At 33.9% G+C, this 17,665-nt stretch overlaps 1 long non-coding RNA gene across 1 annotated transcript in view; it reads right to left on the bottom strand.

The window, feature by feature from the left end:
• The window catches only part of LOC132014968 (uncharacterized), a 31,032-nt gene extending 16,203 nt beyond the window's left edge, over positions 1 to 14,829 (bottom strand). The window contains exon 1 of the long non-coding RNA XR_009403509.1: positions 14,647 to 14,829. This is a non-coding gene — a long non-coding RNA (uncharacterized LOC132014968). The remainder of the gene's footprint in view (positions 1 to 14,646) is intronic.
• Between the last annotated feature and the right edge of the window lie 2,836 nt (positions 14,830 to 17,665).

Here is a 17,665-nt window from a genome sequence, read left to right on the forward strand (position 1 = left end):
TTATCCCCAAATTGTTAAGAGGTTTTTGTTTTGTCTGTTTAATAATGAATCCATGATGAATTTTATGAAGTTATTTTCCTGTATTCATTGAGACAAGTACATATTTTTGTAATTGGGTGACTTACATGAACTAATTTTCTATTGTAAATCAACTTTGCATGTCTGGCATAAACCAACTTGATCATGATGTAATATTCTTAGTACATTGCAAGATTTACTTAGCTAATATTTGGTTTGGGAATTTTGTATGTAAATTCATGAGTGAATTTGTCCCATCATTGTCTTTCCCATTCTACCTTCAGATTTTTAACATCAATATTATACTGGCAGCATAAAATGAGTTAGAGAGTATTTATTATTTTAATATTCTTTTGAAAAATTTATGTAATACTGCAAATATTTGTTCCCTCGGTGTTTAGTTAGAATTCAGTGCTGAAGCCACCTTTATCTTGTGTTTTCACTTTGAGAAGAATTTTTTAAAAAATGACATAATTTCCTGAAATGTTTGCCATATTATTACAGATTAAAATGCAAAATAGTAAAATTTTAATCCATTATTAAATCCAAAATTAAAATCCACCATTTTATGATTTTACCTTTTGAGTTATAAAATGTGATAATTTATATTTATAATTAAATTATAATTTAAATAATTATATTATTGCTTATTGACAGCATTTTAATCTTTCTTCATTTTTTATTAAGATTCGTTTTACATACAATAAAATTTACCCATTTTGGTGTATAGTTTGTGGGTTTTGACAAATATTAGTTTTGTATTTTTTGGTGTAGTTTTTTCTTCTGTGACCACCACCATTATAAAGATATATCATTGTTCCATCACCCCAAAATATTCATCTTGTCCCTCTGTAACTAACTCCTTGCCCTACGTCAAACTCATGGTAACCATTGATCCGTTTTCTATACCTATAGTTTCACTTTTTTCGGAATTTCATATAAATTAGATCATCCACTATGCAGCTTTTAAAGTCTGGCTTCTTTTTATTTCACGTAATGCAGATGAGGTGGTCTGTGTTGTGTGTATAATTTTTACACCCCAATATTATCTTGTACAGATATACCACTGTTTATTTATCCAATCATCAATGAAAGGATATTTGGGGAGTCCCAGTATTGAGAAATTACAAACAAAGCTGTTACAAACAAACTTTTGTTTGCATATTTTTATGTAAGTAAGACTTTCATCCTTAAAGTGGGAGTGCTGGATTGTATTATAAGGGAATACTTAACTTTCTAAGTACTGTTAAACTAGTTTCCAAAGCAGCTATGCCATTTTGCAGTCCCACCAGTCATATATGAAAGTCCTGGTTGCTCAATACAATCATCTGCATTTTGCATTTATTGTCAGTGCCTTTGTGTGTGTGTGTGTGTGTGTGTGTGTGTGTTTTAAGTTCTTATATAAATTCCAGCTAACCTACAATGTAATATTAGTTTTAGGTGTACAGCATAGTGATTCAGCACTTCAGTACAACACCCAGTGCTCATCTCAAGTGTACCCCTTAACTTCCATCACTTATTTCATTCATCCCTCCACCAACCTCCCTTCTGGTAACCATCAGTTTGTTCTCTATATTTAAGAGTCTGTTTCTTGCTTTGCCTCTGTCTTGCTTGCTTGTTTGTTTTGTTTCGTAAATTCCATATATGAGTGAAATCATATGGTATATGTCTTTGGCTGACTTATTTCACTTAGCATAATACTCTCTAGTTCTATCCATGTCTTTGCAAATGGCAAGATTTCATTCTTTTTTATGACTAATATTCCATTGTATATATAGCCATCTCTTTTTCATCCATTCATCAATTTATGGACACTGGGCTGTTTCCATAAATTGGCTATTTTAGGTAATGTTGCCATAAACATAAATATCAGGCACATGAATACAAAAGAATTAGTGTTTTTGTATTCTTTAGGTAAACACCTAGTAGTGTAATTGCTGGCTTATAGGGTGGTTCTATTTTTAACTTTTTGAGGAGCCTCCATACTATTTTTCAGAGTGGTTGTGCCACTTTGCATTCCCACCAACAGTGCAAAAGTGTTCCCCTTTCTCCACATCCTCATCAATACTTGTTTCTTATGTTGTTGATTTTAGCCATTCTAAAATTTCATAGGTATAACGTGGTATCTCATTGTAGTTTTGATTTGTATTTCTCTGATGATGAGTGATATTGAACATCTTTTCATGTGTCTGTTTGCCATCTGTATGTCTTCTTTGGAGAATTGTCTATTTATGTCTTCTTGTTTTTAATTGGATTATTCATTTTGAGGGTATTGAGTTTTAGAAGTTCTTTATAGATTTTGGATATTAACCCTTTATCAGATATGTCATGTTTTATGGATCTTGCCATCAGATGATGGCAATTTTGTTTTTCTTTTTCAAAATTGCCTATTCTAGTTCCTTTGCCTTTCATATAATTTTAAAAACTAAAAAGCCTGCTGGTATTTTAATTGGAATTGCAGTAAATTTATCAGTCTGGGGAGAATTGACTTCTTATAATATTGAGTCATAAAATCCATGAAAACAGTGTAGCTTTCCAGTTATTTAGCTCTTTTATTTTTTCATCAGTATTTTGTAGTTTTTATCTCTTTGATCTTAAACATATTTTGTTAGTTGTATGTCTAAGAATTCATGTTATTTAGTGTCCTTAAGTATAAATAGTGCTGTTTTAAAATTTCAACTTCAGATTTTTCATTAATGGAATATAAAATATGATTGATACATTTGTACATTGACCTTATATTCTGCCAGCTTGTTCAACTCATTTATTAGTTCTTGTAGTGTTTTTGTAAATTCTTTGGTATTTTCTATGCAGCCAATCTAGAATCCTCAGTATGATATGGAATAGAAGTGATAAGGATAGAAATCCTTGTTTTGTTACATTCTTAGGGGGAAAGAGCTAGTCCTTTACCATTGTGTGGTGATATTAGCTATTTTTTTTCTTAAATAGACGTACTTATTAAGTTAAGGAAGTTCCCTTTTATACTTAGATTACTGGGAGATGTGCTTTCTATTATAATGGATATTGATTTTTTTTTTTTTTTTTGTCAGTTGGTTTTTCTGCACCTACTCAGAGGATTATTGCAGACTTTGGGGCCAAGAGTTTTCTTTGTGGGAAGTTTTGTTAAACTATAAATTTAATTAATAGATGTGAGACTATTTTTCCTTGAGTCAGATTTGAGTGTGGCTTTAAAGAATTTATCTCACATAAGTTTTTGAAACTAGTGACATGAAATTGTTTTTATATTTTCTTTTTACCTTTTTATTGTCTATAGGAAATGCAATGAAGTTCTTTCACATATTCCTGATACTAGCAACTTGATAAATTGAGTCTTTTCATTCTGGTTTTTTTCTTGATCAATCTAGTTAGAGGTTTATCAACTTTATACATCTTTTCAGAAATCTAGCATTTGGCTTTAGTGATTTTCTCCATTGTTTTTTATTTTCAACTTTTATCAATTTTTGCTCTATTCTTTATCATTTCCTCTCTTAGGCTTGTTTGGATTTCACTTGTCTTTTCATTTGTCAGTTAATTCAAGTTGATTAATAATGTTGTTCATGTTTTTTATAATCTTACTGATTTTATGATATATTCTTTTGATTATTGAGAGAGTTTTGTTGAAATCTTGGTAATTGTGAATTTGCTTATTACTGCTTTCAGTTCTATCCGTTTTTGCATTGTATACTTGGAAGCTCTGTTATTAGGTGCATAAACATGTAAGATATTTTTTGATGAATTCACCTTTTTATAATTATGGGATGACCATCTTTATGTAATATTCTTTACTATGGATGTTATTTGGACTATTATTAAAATGGTTACTGTAGTCTTCTTTTAATTAATGTTAGCATGGCATATCTTCTTTATTGTTAAGATTTTATTTCTTAGAGCAGTTTTAAGTTCATAGGAAGATTGAGGAAAAAGTACAGAGATTATCCATATACCTTCTGCCCCCCACATATGTATAGCTTACCCTATTATCAACATCACTCACCAGAGTGATGCATTTGTCACAATTAATGAACCTCACAGACACATCATCATTCTCAATATCCATAGTTTACATTATAGTCCTCTCTCAGCATTGTACAGTTTATGGGTTTGTACAAATTTATAATGATCTATATCCATTATTATGATGTCATACCAAGCATTTTCACTGCCTCCCAAATCCTCTGTGTTTCATCTATTCATTCCTTTCCCCCTGCAATCCCTGACAGCCATTGACCTTTTTACCACCTCTGTAGTTGTGCCTTTTCTACAATGTCATATAGTTTGAATCATATATGTCTTTTTATCCTTTTACTTGTAATTTTTTGTGTCTTTACACTTAAAATTCTTATAGGCATAATATAGATGAGTACCATTTTTTATCCAATCTGTCAATTTCTGCTTTTTAATTAGGGTGTTTATATCATTTGCAATAACGTCTGTCTGCCGATGTGGTGCCTTTGCTGGCACCACAGAAGAGTAGACAGTGCCAAAACTTTTGCTGACGTATTCTTCAATAGCAACATTTTACAGCATAAAAAAAGTCTGAGGTAGTAATGGAGTCATTGTGCTTTCTAGTGATCTGTCATACTGGCTTTGGTAAGCAAGTTCTTTCAGGAGTAAATAATCTTCTAGTGTTCTTGGAAACATTTTGTGGTGAGGAGGAAGTGAAAGTCCAAACTGTAGGATGGGGAGAGGATATGGTTTTTCAAAAATGTAATCCTGAACTTCTTTCTGATTAAAGGGATTGAGGTTCAGGTTATTAAAATGAAAAAGTAAGAGGCATGACCTTGTTTGCTTTCATGTAAGATTCATAGAACATTTATCTAAATGTTCATAACAAAAATATCACTATGTTTTGAGTGCAGTTTTAACTTGTTACTTTTACTAATAAAATATAAATTACATTTGTAGCATTAAATAATTTTTTAAAATACAGTTTTCTATGGATCCATAATTACCTGTTGTATAGATATACTATGATATATATAATAGTCTCTCTCTGATGGGTATTTTAGACATTTTTCCTATTTAACAACAACAAAAGAAAATCCCTACTATATATGTCAATGACCATATTTTTCAAAAGATTGTATTTATGTATTTATTTATTTATGGAGAACACAAGCAGGGGAGGGGCAGAGAGAGGGGGAGAGAATCTCAAGCAGACTCCCCGTCCAGCACAGAGCCTGACACTGTTTTCTTCGATCTCACAACCCTGAGATCATGACCTGGGCAAAAATCAAGAGTCAGCCACTCAGCCAGCTGAGCCACCCAGGTGTCCAGATGATTTTATATTTATGTGCATTGAGGATTATTTCTTTAGGATAACTTTCTAGTAAAAGCTAAAGCTTCTGAAATATTTATTGAAAACATTTTATGTTCATTTTATCTGAATTTAAAAGTCAAAAGAAACCAGTGAAATTTAGTGCAAGATCTGTAGCAGATAGGTCTTAGAAGTTTTTTAGGTTTGTGTCTGTAATTTGCCTGACAGTAGGTAGATTTTCCTTTTTAAAAATACATGATCTTGGGCTCATAACTTTTCTGTTCTCCCCCACACCCCAATTCTCTTAATCGTAGATGAGTTTCTCTTTTTCTAATCAGCTCTTCAACCTTGGTCACCAGGCTTTGAAATTTGACTTGTTCTTACTTCATACTTTGTATTCTCTTGTCCTGTAGTAAATATTGTAAACTACAGAGATCAAAACAGGCAGGCCTGTTTATGGCATAGACACTTCAGGTGTAAAGGTTTGGATTATCACCCTTCAGGCAGAGACATGCAATCGGCAGAGGTGTTTGCTGAAGGGCAGAGGGAAGATGAAATGGGATGTCAAGAAAGGAAGCTATACTTTCACCTAGGTTCACATGACTGCAGAATTTTGAACCAAAGCGGTTATGCTTATTTTCTTACATTCTTTTTCTTTTCCCCTTTCATATTCCTCTCTATGTAAGAGTTAATACTGAACTCTGTATCTTGGTATTTAAGTTACAGATTTATCAAGGAAAGAATAAAATTACAAAGGAACAAGCCTCACCCAGAGATGGACGAATTGAAGGTTTAATGTCTTCACTTTTAGTGAGAGAGTAAGAATATCTTTGTTTAGGTGGAAGAATGATTCTATTATTTTTAGTCAGAAGTTAATGTAGGTAAAAGAGAGGAACTAGAAGCTGAATCAACAGTGGTGTACAGACGGCTAGATTATTTGCTGTCAACTTTGCATTATTCCCAATTCTAAGGAATTGTATTTCCCAGAATCCCTTTTCTGATGTGCTGTTCTCATGTGACATACTCGTTTAAGATTTGGATGGCAGGATGAAAAGGTCATTATTCTAAGGAGGTGTGGTGGCCAGATGTAGTGACTTTGCAGATCTTCCCAGGAGTTTCTCATTGAAGTCATGGTGACCTGATATGGCAGATGTATAAAACTTACTACAAGCAACCATTTCATAGCTGTGACAGCCAGATGTAGCTTCTCAGACTTATCTCAAAGCTCTAGCTTCTCCACTGTGTTCTAGGTCTTTGGGCAGAAGTCATTAGTCACTGAGTCTATGATCCTTTTGTTGCCATCTCTAGACCTTCCCTCCTCCAGTTCCTTCCATACTTGTGCAAGCCCTGCTTCCTATATTAAGTCACTTTTATTATGATAATGTGCAGTGGTTCTGTGTTTCCTGATTTTTCTGCATTGCTGCATATTCTAAAATTCAATTATTCAGTGGATTACTTTTGTAGAAATGGGCTGATTAAAGCCATAGGATCAACAATTCATAAACAAGTCTTAAGGAATTTAGTATAAATTAAATAAATAAAAGATTTTAGTATAAATCAAAGCTACCAACTCAAATCATAAAATAAAGATAGTACTATTTAATAAATGGTAATTTGGAAAAAATAATAAAAAAACATTTAATAGTTTTCATAAAAATAAACTTTCAATAAATTAAGGAATTAGATAAGAAAATTAGGAAAATTAGAAAATAAAAATTGAAGCTAACAGAAATTAAGAATAAATATTTGCATTTTGGGAAAGAAATTTTGTATAGCACCAAAGCAAAGGCAAATACATGAAGGAAAAGACTAAATTAAGTTAGACTAACATAAAACTAAATAAATCTAACGATATGAAATATGAACAATAGGAAATTTTAAAATTTAAAGGTCAAAAATACATAAATAAAAATAGAAGGAAATTTGAAAACTTCTGAAAAAATTTAAACATATATATCAAGAATTATAGCTTCATAAATAAATAATCTAATGGTTACGTGGCATTAATTATCAATTTAGAAAGAAAGACACATAGGTTAAAAATTCCTTAACATAATTGGGAGTATAAGAAATAAAAATCAAAATAGTAATATCTGACTTTTTTGCCTCTTAAGCAAGGCTTTATAACAATAGTACATATTACTAATAAGGATATAGTTAAGTGCTGGTAGTAGAATTTTAAACTGTCACAAATTTGGTGTCAATAAAAGGGCTATTTTTAGTCATTAGTAAAAAGAACTTTTAATAACCATATAGTTTGATTCTCTGTTCTTCTAGGATTTTATATCAGTGAGATAAATAACTTTAAATATGTAGGAATATTTGTGCACCAAGAAAATAAATAGTATTTGTAATAAGAAAAAGTAGAAACATACTAAATGATTAACATTAAGACAGTGGTTAAATACCTATGAATTACTGCATGATAAAATACTATGTAACAATTATATATAATTCTGTTGAATAATATTTAATGACAAAATGTTCAAGACATAATATTAAAAACTATAATATAAAAAGATGTTATACTTTGGGGTGAAAGTTTGTAAATATTTGGGAGTGGGTTAGTGTGTGAGTATGCATTAAAAAGAAAAAGATTGAAATTATTGCATCATATGGTATTTTATTATTAATTTTTTGAGTAACTTCCATACTATTTTTCACAGTGACTGTACCAATTTACATTCCCACCAACAGTGAAGGAGGGTTGCTTTTTCTCTACAACCTTCCTAGCACTTGTTATTTCTTATCTTTTTGATTTTGGTTACTATGACAGGTATAGGATGATATACTGAAAATTTTAATACCACTAAGTGGTATTGGTTATGAATGAGATGGGTTTAATTTTTATTTGTTATGATTATCTATATTTTTTTGTAAAACAATGAAGCTTAGCTGTATAAAGTATATGAGCCCTGGGTTCAGGCAGATATGTATTTGAATCTTGCATTTATTATTTATATGTCACTCCACTGAATTTTTGCCTTGCATTGATTATTGTTGTGTACTCTATGTAAGGATCAGCAATTTTTTTCTGAAAAAAGCAATACAGTAAATATTTTAGGCTTTGTGGGCCAAAAAGCAAAATTGAAGATATTGTGAAGATAAGTATGTAACAAGAGAGAAAACAAATTTCCACAAATTTTGTTTAGCAGAACTAAAAATACAATAATAATAATTGAGTATAGTTATTTTTGAACTATTGGTCCACTTATGAGGATAATGGCATTTTTTCCTATGAATAACATTTGTTTAATAGGAATTTAAAGTTAGTAATCTCTATCCATCAAAGTTTATTGTGAAGGCACATCTATCTGTCAATGTTGATCTGTAATGAGGTTTCCAGTGTTTCACTTTGAAAATGTCTTTTTACACAGGTATTTCCAAATGCTGATATCTATCCATGAGCATAAAATTTTAATTGAACATCATCATTGTCTGGAAAGCATTTATGGTATTCCACTAAATTCTTCTCCACATTTAATTTTTAACATGCCATTATATTGGATATTAATCACTTCTAATGGAAGGTTAGGTAGAAGCTCATCAATTGCACAGTTAAATGGATTTTAAAATATAGAAATTTCCTTATCACTTTCATTTAGGTGTGAAAAACACACCTGGGACTATATGTAGTTTGAGGTCAAAACATGTATCTGTTGTGAATCTATATTCAACTGAATATCTTACTTCTTGTTTTAACTTTTGACAAATAGAAGTATATAAAAAAGCTTAACATTTATTATGATTCAAATAACAATAGTTGTCATGGAGTTTTACCTATAAATGATGATTTGCCTTATAATTTAAATTAATTAGGAAATGTACTCAAGTCTACAGCAAAAGCTTATTTTCAAAACCATTTAGTGTTCAATAATTATGGCTTTGAGTGGTTCTTTTCTTTTTTAAACCAAGAAATACCTCAGTCTTGGCCCTGAGGTCAAAATATTTCAATTAAGTGTTAACCACTGTTAAACTGTTGAACTTTGGTATGGTAGGGCAAATCAGGTTATTCAGTTTCTACTTCTGACAAAAACTCATTGAAATAATGGTCTATGAGTCATTGTAGTCACCGTTGATACTACTTGGTCAGCGACACATATAGATTCAAATAATTTCTGCTAAGTACTTGCTGATGACTATTACAATGAGTAAACACTTTACAGTTTCATAAGATTTATAAATGTATTCAAATAAGCCTTTTCTACTTCACATATATTTTTACTACTATCAGTTGTAACACATCTTAGCAGATTCCACTTTGAGTTGTATTGAATTAGTTTTCTCAACTTCTTCAAAAATATTGTCATCTATACCATTTCCAATGCAAACTGCTCATAGAAGCTAATTCTTTTTTAAGAGAGACAGCAAGAGAGGGAATACAAGCAAGGGGAGTGGGAGAGGGAAAAGGAGGCTTCCTGCTGAGCAGGGAGCATGATCTAGGCTCATTGTGGAGCTGTACCTGGGGCTTGATGCAGGGAATGATCCCAGGATCCTGGGATCATGACCTGAGCTGAAGGCAGATGCTTAATGACTGAGCCACACAGGGGCCCTTTGGAGGTTAATTCTTTTGTCACTTCAAATTCAGGATTAACTCTTGAGTCATCAAAAATCAAAGAAAACCATTTGAAATTATTTGTCTTTTTTTTTCCAATTGACTATTGATATTACTTCGAATACCCTCAACTTTACAAGCAACCATTATCATGGAAAGGCCTATTTATTTATTTATTTATTTGACAGAGATCACAAGTAGGCAGAGAGGCAGGCAGAGAGAGGAGGAAGCAGGCTCCCTGCTGAGCAAAAAGCCGATGTGGGGCTCGATCCCAGGACTCTGAGCCGAAGGCAGAGGCTTTAACCCACTGAGCCACCCAGGTGCCCCTAAAGTCTAATAGTTTTGAACAAGTTTGTTTTCTCTGAACATATTTCTTCAGTTGCTGCAGTCAAATATGGTAAATGGCTTTCCATATCTGGCTAACAAATGAGCTGCTCAGAAGTTTAATTTGGTTGCAACTTCATTCTCGATTTTTACATTTTTGTGAAGGAATTCTGCTGTGATGAGTTATTCCATTTTCTAATTTTTCTATTACTTTCCTATGAGTTGAGAATATTGTGAGAAGTTCTTAATTTGGGAATATCAACAAATATTATATAGGCATAGCTATAGTTCATTGTATTATAAACACAATGTTTTGCCATATAATTCAATAAAGTAATCCACACTCCACTGTGCCTTAAAAGTATGGCCCTGTATTTGAAGTCCAATTTCCTCTTTTTGTTTTACCTTGCTAGGTATGCACTGGTAATAATAATGAAATAACATGTTGCAATATGGTGTTATTCATGGCACTCAAAACAATGCTTCACTGTGATTTGCAGTACACTGTGAAGCAAGCAAGTGACAGAGACTGAATGAATAACACATTCGGTCTCTGTCACAACTGTTCAACTCTGCATTGTAGCAAGAAAACAGCCATAGACCATACCTAAATGAATGTTTGTGTTTCAATGAAACTTTATTTGTGTAAACTGAAATTTGAATTTCATATAATTTTAATGTAAAACATATGAAATAATATTCTTATTTAGATTTTTAAAACATTTTGTAAAGAAAAAAAGCACTCTTAGATCATGGGCCATATAAGAACAGATGGCAGGCTGGACTTGGTCATAGACTTTAGTTTGGCTCTCTCTGGTCTACTTGAGTCAAGATATTTTCATGCCCTATACATTCCCTGATGTTTCTTTCCTAGTTGCCTTTTTTGACTTACGCTATCTCCTCTACCTGGAATGCCATCCATTCAATGTTCCTTGCCTCCCTTCATTTTTATGAGATTAACTGCCGCAAATCATTTAAGATCAGCTCACTTCTCACATTCCTAAATCTTTTCCTGATATGCTTTCCTCCCTTAAGATTTCCTTTTTCGTTTCCATAATAATCTGTATATAACTATTATTGATCTTTTATCACCATGTTAAAGTTTTCTGTTTATGTATTTTCTTCCCCAACAGACTAGACAACTGAGGACAAAAACTATGGGTTTTTTAAAAAATTACCATATCATTCATGTCTATATAAGGAAAACATGGGATTTACATATATATCCATATATTAGACACATATACCTCATATATATGTATATGTGTATACATATTTTATAGATATGTGTATCTGCATTATGTATATGTGTATATTTATATCACATATATTTGTAATACATATGTAAAAGCCAGTCTATTTTTATCATTTCCATAAAATGAAAGACTTTCAGCTTCATAATTTATTGAAGTCACTGCTCATGCTTAACCTTATGAAATTTAGAAACCACTTGGACATTTTTTTTTAAGTCTGTGAGGTTAACTCCTATAAGGAAGGCCAGGTTAAGAGCAAAGCCAATTCCGTATTTTCCAAGACTTAATTGAAAGACTGTATACAGATGTTTATCAAGCCAATTATGATTATTGGGCCATTTACATGTTCATTCAAAAGAGTGTAGTTTTCTTCCATATTTCTTTGTGTCTTTGTTAATATTTTCCTTTCTAAAAAGCAGGCTATATTACAGGGCACATTTTAACACTACAATTAGTCATGGATGTGGTGATTCATCAGGTTGGCTTAAAAAGCGAAAGCAGCCTTGCCCCTCCTAGGCTTTGACTGTTGGCAACTCTCTTTTTCCCACTCTGAATCAGACGTGTATTTGTTTGAGTAATCAAGAAAGAACTGTCTGTCTTGTGACCTTAAAGGCTGGTGAAAGGGAGCAACTGAGTGTTTTTGGCATAGTAAATTTAGCAGAACAATGCAAATCCTGTAGACCAGAGACTGCTCTGCTTGGCCACTTACTCTGGGCAGACTTGAATGTCACACAATTCTCTGATTGCCAGCAGGATTTTTCACCCTCTGCAGAAAACCATTTTAATATAAGCAAAATGGACTTCAAGTCTTATAAAAACAATTCTTAAACTCTCTGTGTGCATCTTATTGAATTCTCTACCATCTATTAAGACCTGCAGTCTTTCCAAAATGAGCATTCTGAATCCTACTGTGATAAGAGCTGGTAACAGACAGCTTTATACGGGATGGCCGCCATTAGGGGAAAAACACATCAAATAACCTGCCGGGGAATGAATGAGTCAGCCTAATGCAAATTTAGGTGAGGCAATGGGACCACACAGGGGATGTTGAAGGCATTTCAAAGATGACAGAGAGGGATGATAGCCAGTGAGGCCAAGAACTTTGAATGAAATGACAGATCTGATGACAGTGAAGCTGAATCTGGCGGAAGCAAAGGATTCAACTTTCTCCTAATGGATTAACTCATCCTATTTGCCTCTTAAACAATGGCTGTTTTAAAGACACCAGTTGGAGGAAGTCCAAGCATCCAATTTTAAGAATGCCTATTAAAGCTGTTATAAGAGAGTATCTCTCTCTTTCTCTCTCTTATTTTTTTCTCTTGGTGGGGGTACGCAGGAGGTCATTCAAAAGCCAGATAGAGGTACAAATTCTAATGCAGAAAAGCATCCCAGTGGACTCCTCCCTGCCCTGTGTTTGACATTCTTAAAATCTATGTCCCAGGTCTTGAAATCTTTAAACAATCTACAATGTTCTTTTGCTTGCCCTGGAAAACCCATTTCAGTAGCAGAACTATGCTGGTTACACACCTTTTCTGACTCATGTTCCCAAGCTGTTTTATTCCAGATATGCTTTGGGGACAGTTATGTGTACTGTTCTGATATCTTTGTAAAAGGAAACTATTTTGGAAGTCACTGATAAAATCAACTCAGGGAAATGCACTTTATAAATATTAAAATATGAGCATTATTAAAGACTATGCTGTAAAAATACCAATTATTTTTCCTGGATAACAGCTACAATAGAACAGTGATATATCCTGAAGGGGAGAGTGAAATGACCTCAATTTAAGAAATGTGAAGCAAGGAAAGCTTTAAATAATTATATTCAATAGTATTACCTAAGTGATTACTTAAAAGACAATTCACCATTTAAAATAAAACACAAAACACCAATATGAAGGGAATGGAAGGTAATGTTATCAAGGAGACAAATGTAAATCAGGCTTCTTTCCATATCCTCTCATATAGGAATCTCCTTTTCTCTTGGCTTCCTGTTTTCCATGTGGAGAAACTTCATTGAATATGTCAGTCCCAGTTCTAGCCACCCTGACTCATTCCTTCCCAGAGGGGTGAGCAATTCAGGGAAGACTCAGCCCCATGAGGATGGCCTGGTGAAGGTCTGCAGTTCTCCAGCTCTGCCTTGAACTCATTGGGTCCAGTGCGCTCATTCAGGGTCTAAATGTTGGATGATCTTTACGACTACAGATCTAAAGCCAAGGTCTTATATTCACCTTTTTTTTTTTTTTTTAAAGATTTTATTTATTTGACAGAGAGAGATCACAAGTAGGCAGAAAGGCAGGCAGAGAGAGAGAGGAGGAAGCAGGCTCCTTGCCAAGCAGAGAGCCCAATGCTGGGCTCGATCCCAGGACCCTGAGATCATGACCTGAGTCGAAGGCAGAGGTTTTAACCCACTGAGCCACCCAGGTGCCCTATATTCAACTTTTTTGAGGCTGCTCTGACTCACCCTCTATCTCTCAATTGGTTCTAAATTTAGGTCAGAAAGGGAAAAGTTATTTTTGGATCTTGATGAAGCTCCAATAGTTGATTATGAAACAAAATTATGTGAGATGTAAGAAGTATATCTAAGTATCCCTCAGGAAAAAAATAAATAAAATTTATCCTCCTGAGAAGAAGCAAAACCAGAAAAATAATACAAACTAAATCCCTTCATGTTTATTTGTTTATAGTGATATATGACATCAGATAGGCAGATGTATGAAAGAAAACAGCATAGAGGGAGCATAAGGCTACACTTGGTTGAGTACTAGTTAAACAGATGTACTAGTTAACATCAAAAAAGACTGAGAGGAGAAAAGAATTATGCATTTCACTCTTCCCTCTCCCTTCCAAAAAAGAGAGTAACTACAGATATTTGAAAGGAAAACATGGCCATAGATGCTGTGAGGCTATGCAGTAAAATCAAATTTCAGACTAAGGATAACTGATTTCAGGATATAAACCAGGATCAATCACAATAGGGTATATGAGATACCATGAAGCTATGTGTCCCAGTGGGACAGAGTGGAGAATGTTCTGTGGGAAGGAGAGAGCTTCCTTTCAGAAAAAAGGAGGAAAATCTGAAAGTTTAGTTATAAGAAAGCTAGAGGCCAGAGGAAAAGAAGGGACAAATAATGGGAGCTGAAAGTGGCTTGATCAAAGACAAGTAGAGCAACAGCAATGCAAATCTCTGCTGAAGTAATATTTTTATTTGGATAAAGAAAGAAAATGTAACTCCTTACCTTTTCTTACTCAAAATTGAGCACTCCTGATCAGGAACCCTGCTTTCACTATAAAAGCACCTGATGAGGGCTTTAGAATGACAGTCTTTAAAATATCGAGTGAAAAATCCAGTCCTTTCGTAGCTGCTTTGACAAGCAGATCTTCTCCTCCTTCTCACCTTCCTCCATTCCCTTTCTCCACCTGTCACCACTCTACCCGCCTACCATCGTCCACTTCCCACCCCTCAACCTCCTGCCCTTTCACCGGCACCACTCCTGTGGAGGTATTTAACTTCTACTCATTCAGTATTCAGTGGAATGGCATCTCCTCCAGAAGGCTCTCTTCAACTCTTTCAATTTCCACTTACCCATCAGCCTTACATTGCCTCCTCTGAGATTCTGACTGGCTGGCCCAGTGTTTAAGAACTGGAGCCGTAAAGTCACACCATATTTGAAAATAATCTCTGCAGTTTGTTGTCTGCACAATCTTGGGCATGTAATTTAACCTCTCCTAGTCTAGTTTCGTCATCAATAAAATCTGGCAAATGATAGTATGCATTCCATATGGTTGTGAACACTAAATGATATAATGCACACAAAATCCGGCACATTGAAAGAACCTATGAAAAGTGGTTGTGATTACTGACCAGTCATTCTCATTCTCTAGCAAACCACTTACCACGTTGCATGTCTGTTTGTATGCAGACTGAGAACTGGAATTTGAATCCCCAGTGCCTGGTACAATGTGAGACCCCATAAAAGTTTGCTGAATGAATTCAAAGAGTAAGCTTTTGATTCTCTACCATAAATGAAGCTATTATCTGTGGTTGTAGTTCAGAAAGGGCATGCTAGTCCAAGTCAAGCTATATCATTGTCTACTCTTTAAAAATACCTAAAAAAGAAATTCTCTAATCTCCTTTGGTAAGATTCTCTGGTCAACGTTTCTCTAAGTCAAACACACAGTTTAAAGGAAAGTTTATCACTTAATTTTTTACATCAGTGGAAAAAGAAAACAGCTGCTTTCATTCCCTATAAAATAACCTGTCATACATGTAAACATTCACATTGGCTCTTTCTCCTCTTACTAAAATAAACCTATTTCTTTAACCTTTTTAAATAGTCTTTTCTCTTCAAGCCTCTTAATAATTGTGTTCTGAGAAATACTGAGTCACAAAGCATAAAAACAGTGAAAATTTTAATGAAGCTTCAAGAAGTGGTACATCTAACACCTGAAGAAAGGACATCCATTTAAAAATGGAAGAGCCACATTTATTTGGAAATAGTGATCTTCAAAATATTATACTGATGAATGAAGTCTTAGTAGTTTAAGCCAGTTATACTAATTAATTCTCCTTGCTTTTATAAAATATATTTCCAAAGTATTGAACATTAATGAATTTAACATATTATGAATCTCAAACTATTTCATCCTTAGACACATTCACTACATTTCTAAAAATCTGGCCCAAAATGTAAATTGGTGCATCCACTATGGAAAACAGTCATGGAAGTTCTTCAAAAAATTAAAATTAGATGGGGCACCTGGGTGGCTCAGTGGGTTAAAGCCTCTGCATTCAACTCAGGTCATGATTCCAGGGTCCTGGGATCGAGCCCTGCATAGGGCTCCCTGCTCAGCAGGGAGTCTGCTTCCCTTCCCCTCTCTCTGCCTGCCTCTCTGACTACTTGTGATCTCTGTCAAATAAATAAATAAAATCTTAAAAAAAAATTAAAATTAGAACTTCCAGATGATCGAGTAATCACGTTCCTGGGTATGTATCCATAGGAAATGAATACCCAGGATCTCAAAGAGATGTCTATGCTCTCATGTTCATTGTAGCATTATTCATAATAGCCACAACATGGAACAACCTAAATCTCTGTAAATGGGTAAGTGGATAAAGAAGATGTGGTAAATGTATGTGTTGGGGTGTTATTCGGCCAAGAGGAAAAAAAAATCTTGCCATTTGCCACAGCATCGATGAATCTTGAGAACATTATGTTAAATGAAATAAGTCAGAGAGCAACAAATTTTGGGTGATATTACTTATATGTAGACTCCAACATGGCTGAACTCATACAGACAAGAGAATAGAATGGTGGATACCTTGGGCTGGGGGTGGGGAAGACAGAGAGATTTGGGCAAAGGGTACAAATCCAGTCAGAAAAATTAGTAAGTTCTGGAGATATAATACAAAGCACAGTGATTATAGTTAATAAACTATATTATATGGAGATCTTTCTCAACTTAACAATGGATTTATGTAAGAATAACCAATAAGCTGATCATAAGTTGAAACTATCATAAGTCAAAAATGCATTTAACAAAACTAACGTACCAAACATCATAACTTAGCTTAGCTTACTTATATTCACCTATTAATTTAGCAAAATCAGCTAACCTGAAGCCTATTGTGTAAAAAAGTGTTGAATAACATATGTAATTTATTATATACTGCACTGAAAGTGAAAAACAGGATGGTTGCATGAGCACAGAATGGTCATAAATGTATCTGTTGTTTACCTTGTTAACTGTGTGGCTGACCAGAAGTTGTGGCTCACTACCACTGCCCAGCATCACCAGAAAGTATCGTACTGCAAATCACTAGCCCAGGAAAAGATCTAAATTCAAAATCGGAAGTACAGTTTCTACTGAATCTGTATTACTTTTGCACCATTATAAAGTGGAAAAATCGTAAGTCAACCCATTGTAATCGGGACCATCTGTACTTGAAAGTTGCTAGGAGAATAGTTCTTAAATGTTCTTATTACGGATGCTTGGATGGTTCAGTCAGTTAAGTGTCTGACTCTTGATTTCAGCTCAGGTCATGATTTCAGGGTCATGAGATCAAGCCCCGTGTCAGGCTCCACAGTTAGGATTCTCTCTCTCAGCCCCTTGCCCTACCTAGCTCATGGGCACTCTCTCTCAAAAAAAAAAAAAAAAAAAGTAATTATGTTTTGTGATGGAGGTGTTAGCTAACACTATGGCGATAATCATTTTGCACTATATAAGTGTATGAATATCAATTTGTTGTATACCTTA

This window comes from Mustela nigripes, chromosome 4 (assembly GCF_022355385.1).
Source record: "Mustela nigripes isolate SB6536 chromosome 4, MUSNIG.SB6536, whole genome shotgun sequence".
Lineage (NCBI taxonomy): Eukaryota > Metazoa > Chordata > Mammalia > Carnivora > Mustelidae > Mustela > Mustela nigripes.